This window comes from Hylobates moloch, unplaced genomic scaffold (genome assembly GCF_009828535.3).
Source record: "Hylobates moloch isolate HMO894 unplaced genomic scaffold, HMol_V3 SCAFFOLD_14, whole genome shotgun sequence".
NCBI classification, from domain to species: Eukaryota; Metazoa; Chordata; class Mammalia; order Primates; family Hylobatidae; genus Hylobates; species Hylobates moloch.
Window position 1 is genome coordinate 97,112,775 of NW_026652289.1, and position 6,322 is coordinate 97,119,096.

At 42.4% G+C, this 6,322-nt stretch overlaps 1 pseudogene; it reads right to left on the reverse strand.

Annotated features, from left to right (window-relative positions):
* Nucleotides 1–1,288: 1,288 nt before the first annotated feature.
* LOC116482209 (putative elongation factor 1-alpha-like 3) overlaps nt 1,289–6,322 on the reverse strand; it is a 24,618-nt pseudogene continuing 19,584 nt past the window's right edge.

Here is a 6,322-nt window from a genome sequence, read left to right on the forward strand (position 1 = left end):
ATCACTTAGGCTGGAGTGCAGTAGTACAATCATAGCTCACTGCAGCCTAGACCTCCCAGGCTCAAAAGATCCTCTTGCCTCAGCCTTCCGAGTAGCTAGGACTGCAGGTGGATGCCGCCATACCTGGCTAATTTTTATTTTTATTTTTGTAGAGATGGGGGTTTCCCTATGTTGCCCAGGCTGGTCTTGAACTCCTGGGCTCAAGCCACCCTCCTGCCTTGGCCTCCTGAAGTGCTGGAACTACAGATGTGAGCCACCATGCCTAGCCATGATTAGTAATTAGTTAAAGTACTTATTGCCTGGGAAAAGCCCAGGAAGATGGACAGTGGATGAAGGTAGTTAGGTTAACCTTACTGAAGCTCAGATCTTGTTCTTGTTTCATTTCTTAAGATAGATGGAGTTTCATGGTTTGTGGGTCCGATTGCTCATAGGTTTTGGTGGTTGGTTATGGCCCTCCAAAAAGCACTGGCTTTCAACAGCCATGGACGGCTTATTGTACGTCTTTTTCAAAGGCCACTTTCTTCCTGGTGGATGTTTTCATCACGGGCATCCCATTCAGGGAAGCCCCTAAAGCATAGAGGGTGTGGGCAGCCTGGGGTTTTTACAGAGACCGATCTGGGTGTATTTGAGGATTTTGTCCCGTCTTACTCCAGTGACACATACTTTCCACATGAACTGCCCAAGAATTGGATTAAACCCTTTCTCTTAGCCCCATTCCTAATAGCATTTGTCTAGACTTCCCCTGCAATCTCTCCACAAAATAACAAAAATATTGACAAAAATAATGGAAACTATGGCAATTACCTTGCCTCTAACCCCTCCCTGCCTTAGGTTGTCACCACAGCAGATAAAACCTATTTTATGGGAGACCAACCCGCTGCCACAATTCCTAAAGTAAAGTTTATTTGCACAGAAAAGGAAAGGCAACTTTTTATTTGTCACCCTGCTGAGAAGAAATATGATTCCTGTCCTCTGACTTCATATTAGCTTTCCTTTTCCCCGCATGTTTTCATCCCACGGTGTCTGATCATTTTACAGCAAGGAGGATTTCTGCTTTTGACCTTACCTCTTGCTCTTGTAACATTCCAATTTTCAGATGGTCAGTCACCATTTGCCAGTTTTTGGGGGTGGGGGTGGGGATGGGAACATGTTTCGAAGCTTAAGCACACAAGGCTCTGGCCCATTTTTCAAAAAGCGTGCTGGGTAGCTGGTTTCCGTGTGATAGTGGCTCCTCGGGAAAGCTATTCTTTCATGCAGCAGCAGCGCCGACATTGATCAGTGGGAAAGTTCAAGGCGGCAACTCATCAAGCACGGCTTCAATACCAGATTCCAGACAAGGTCTGCAATAAATAAGAGCAGTAACAAAGAATCATATTTCCTTCTTGCACAGAAAATCAGCAATGACATAGTTCTAAATTTCAGGGTTCGGGGATGGTGTCTTCTCCCTGCACTGCAAGTTGAAAGCAGGATGGCTTTTCCCTCTGAGAAGTGACATCGATATGCATTTTAGCTGTTCTTTCCGTAGAAACAGAGTGAAAATATAATTTTGAATATGTGGGTTGACTGGGGATTTTTCAGCTTGTGCATTGATTGTTGCTTGAGTTGTTCAAATAGAACCTGTATTGTTAAAAACATGTGTTTTGAACATATTTTCTCACATTTGTTTTAATTGACTCATCTCCCTTTCTCCTCTAATTCTTTCTCCCCAGTAATAATGTTGAGATTTCCATGCGAACATACAAAAATAACAATATTTTGCTTTAAGTAGATAGGTGAAAATTTTTTTCAAATGGCAGTGTGATAAAAAAAAATATACACCTTATGAGTCCCTCACGGATTATTGCTATTGATTTCTTTCCTTGAAACGTGGAAATGTTACCAGATGGGGTGTTAGGAGTAGGTGTGTGGGTGCAAATGCAGTTTATTGCTTGTTGACTAAAAATCAGTGAAAACCTTCACTATTTGTGTGCTTGCATTGCATGCAAAGATGAATTTTAATCCCAAACCAGTCCTTATACAAAGCTTCTTGCTATGCAATGTCACATTTTTGGGTCAAATTTATATGTGAAGGAAATAAGCTTTATGACAGACTCAAAACATAACGATTTCAAGTGCTTGCTCTCTCTGGTTTACTGAAACACTATCGTTTAATGTTAATGAGATCAATGAAATTTACTTATCAGAATCAGATTTCTATTGTGTTTACTCTCTTCCCCACACCCTCCCTGGGCTACTCTTTTGAGCTTCCTCTGGTCCCTCTCTCAGGGCAGCATTAATCAAATTGCTGCAGGTTTTCGGAAGCCAGGTGCCTGTGCAGCACGCGGCCACTGGGCCTGACCCCTCAGGGACGCACCCATTAGGAAAAAAGAGGCTGACCTTCTGTCACTTTCCTTTTCCTCCCTTTTAATGATTCCTTCTCTATCCTTTTGAGAAGATCTTTCCAGCCCTTTGACCCCTGTTAGAAGACAAAGGCTTAAACAGCTAAAAGTATCCTCAATATCGAGGCTTGGCAAGGAAAGCTCCAGAGGCGTTTTAGGAAATGCCAAAAGACAGGAGCCTCAGTTTTCAGTGCATTTAGAAGGGAGATCCCAACGCAACACCATTTCCTTCCTCATTTATTTTATAGAAACAGCCAGTTTGTGTTGGGGGGGGGGAGTTGGAGTGGGGGGAGCCCCTCCTCCCGCCGTTACTTGTCAGCGCCACTAGAATCGGCACGTTCCAGAGAGGCTGACTTTTAATGATAGTCCTTGGACTGTGTGAGAGCTATTGTGCTCTTTGAAAAAGAGCAAGGAGAATGTGTGTCTGGGGTGGGTCGCTAGGCTGTTGCTTTGTGAGCGCCAGATCCGGCTTTAGTTTTCATGGATAACCAGCACTGGGTAGGTTGTGCCCCACCTTGAAATGGTGGGGTGCAGAGTGCGGGATCTCTGCAGGGAGGACAGTTGACAGTCTCCAGTGCCTACCTGTGCTCCCCGTATGACCTTGATTCATAACAACTCCAATGACAGCTAACACTAATATAGGGACCTCACGTGGGAGGCATTGTTCTGCATAATTATGAAATGATAAGATTTGATATGTATACTCAATAATTTAACACACACTACAACTCTGAAATAGGTACTAGGAAATTCAGGTGAAGGAAAAGAGGTGTAGTTTTACCATGATAAGAAACTTTGTATTAGAAGTTTAGCTATGCCACTTACTAGCTCTTTGACGTGAGTAAATTGCTTAATCTTTCTGAGCCTAAATGGTTTCCATGAGAATTAAATGGGACACTGTAGCATCCTAGGACCAAGGATCTCCACCTCCTTTCCATTCTCTCATCTCACCTCCGACCCTTCTCCAGGGACTTATCTTTCTGAGATACTGATGGGAGACAGCAAAAATGGGGTGCTTTTTAGGCACTATGCACAGAGAAAGAGTGTAATTCTGAAAGGAGTGACTGACATGCCTCTGTCCAGGAGAAGCTATAGATAATCTCTTATCTGTGTCACAGAACAGAATCCAAGCCTAGTTGCATCAGTCAATTATAGTTGAATTGGGAGTGGCTAAAAGGATTAGGAATTGGACTTCATATTAGAAGGTATTTGCTGCCATCTCCTCTGTAGGAAAAGGAAGAATAAAAGCAGGGTTTAAAGGTTCATGTTCTTGCTCAGATTAATCAAGTAGCCCCTTCCCCTCTTGATTTTATCTTGGAGATGCACATACATGTGTTCACACACAGGATGTGCTCACATGTTTTCTACACTTGTGATAGATTTAGAAGTAATGATATTTAAAGAGCTTAAAAATATTTTTCCCTGGTTACAAAAGTAATGCTTGTTTATTGTATAGACAAGTATTTGTTTGGACATACAGAAAACTATAAAGATATTAATGTCTTCACCCAGGACACAGAGATAACCACTAAATGCATATTGGTGACTCCAAGTTTTTTTCTGTATGCACACACACGTACACACACACACACACACACACACTTCAGCTTGTAAGCCTACTTACAAATTTTGTTGTTATTTTTTTAAACTTTTATTTTAAGTTCAGGGATACATGTACAGGGTTGTCACATAGGTAAACTTGTGTCTTGGGGATTTGTTGTACAGATCATTTCACCACTCAGGTATTGTCACTTTCCACCCCAAAACCTAATGGCATAGAACAACAGAATCATGTTTTCATTGTCTGTCAAGGTTCTGGAAGTTAACTAGGCTCAGCTAAGTAGTTCTTGCTCAGAGCCTTTCATGCAGTTGCAGTTAGGTGGTAGCTTGGGCTGGTTATCTGAAGGTTGCTTACTCACATGTCTGCTGTCTAGATCCCGCACTCTGCACCCCACCATTTCAAGGTGAGGCACAACCCACCCAGTGCTGGTTGTTTGTCCATGAAAACTAAACCCGGGTCTGGTGCTCACAAAGCAGCAGCCTAGCAACCCATTAGTTATTTTTCCTGATCCCCTCTCTTCTCCCATCCTCCACCGTCTGACAGGCCCCAGTGCCTGTTGTTCCCCTCTATGTGTTAATGTGTACTCATTTAGCTCCCACTTATAAGTGAGAGCATGCAGTATTTGTTTTTCTGTACTTTTGAACTTGGTATTATATTCTGAGCATTTCTCTTTATCATTAATGTATTGGTTACCTATTGATGCTCAATAAACCACCCCAAAACCTAAGGCATAGAACAACAGAATCATGGTTTCATTGTCTGTCATGGTTCTGGAAGTTAACTAGGCTCAGCTAAGTAGTTCTTGCTCAGAGCCTTTCATGCAGTTGCAGTCAGGTGGTAGCTTGGGCTGGTTATCTGAAGGTTGCTTACTCACAGGTCTGCTGTCTCGGCTGGAAAAGCTTAAACAGCAGAAAGTTGGAACAGCTAAGCTTTTGGACATTTCTTTCTGTAATGTGCTCTCTCCTGCATGGTGGCTTCAGGATGGCCATGTTCCTTACATGACAGCCGAGGTCCAAAAGTGCATGTCTGTAAAGAAAGGCCAGGCTGATGCCAACTCACCTTTTATGTGGTGACCTAGTCTTGGAAGTCACATAGCATTTCCTTACCACATGCTGTTCACCAAGGCATTCTCAAAAGCCCACCCAGTTTCAAGGAGAGACATATGTCTTCCTTTGAGACATGGACCTCTGAAGTACTGTGTTAGTTTCCTATCACTGATCTAACATATTACTACAAATTTTTTTTTTTTTAATTATACTTTAGGGTTTTAGGGTACATGTGCACAATGTGCAGGTTTGTTACATATGTATCCATGTGCCATGTTGATTTCCTGCGCCCATTAACTTGTCATTTAGCATTAGGTGTATCTCCTAATGCTGTCCCTCCCCCCTCCCCCCACCCCACAACAGTCCCCGGAGTGTGATGTTCCCCTTCCTGTGTCCATGAGTTCTCATTGTTCAATTCCCACCTATGAGTGAGAACATGCGGTGTTTGGTTTTTTGTCCTTGCGATAGTTTACTGAGAATGATGGTTTCCAGTTTCATCCATGTCCCTACAAAGGACATGAACTCATCCTTTTTTATGGCTGCATAGTATTCCATGGTGTATATGTGCCACATTTTCTTAATCCAGTCTATCGTTGTTGGACATTTGGGTTGGTTCCAAGTCTTTGCTATTGTGAATAGTGCTGCAATAAACATACGTGTGCATGTGTCTTTATAGCAGCATGATTTATAGTCCTTTGGGTATATACCCAGTAATGGGATGGCTGGGTCAAATGGTATTTCTAGTTCTAGATCCCTGAGGAATCGCCACACTGATTTCCACAATGGTTGAACTGGTTTACAGTCCCACCAACAGTGTAAAAGTGTTCCTATTTCTCCACATCCTCTCCAGCACCTGTTGTTTCCTGATTTTTTAATGATGGCCATTCTAACTGGTGTGAGATGGTATCTCACTGTGGTTTTGATTTGCATTTCTCTGATGGCCAGTGATGATGAGCATTTCTTCATGTGTTTTTTGGCTGCATAAATGTCTTCTTTTGAGAAGTGTCTGTTCATGTCCTCTGCCCACTTTTTGATGGGGTTGTTTGTTTTTTTCTTGTAAATTTGTTTGAGTTCATTGTAGATTCTGGATATTAGCCCTTTGTCAGATGAGTAGGTTGCAAAAATTTTCTCCCATTCTGTAGGTTGCCTGTTCACTCTGATGGTAGTTTCTTTTGCTGTGCAGAAGCTCTTTAGTTTAATGAGATCCCATTTGTCGATTTTGGCTTTTGTTGCCATTGCTTTTGGTGTTTTAGACATGAAGTCCTTGCCCACGCCTATGTCCTGAATGGTATTGCCTAGGTTTTCTTGTAGGATTTTAATGGTTTTAGGTCTAACAT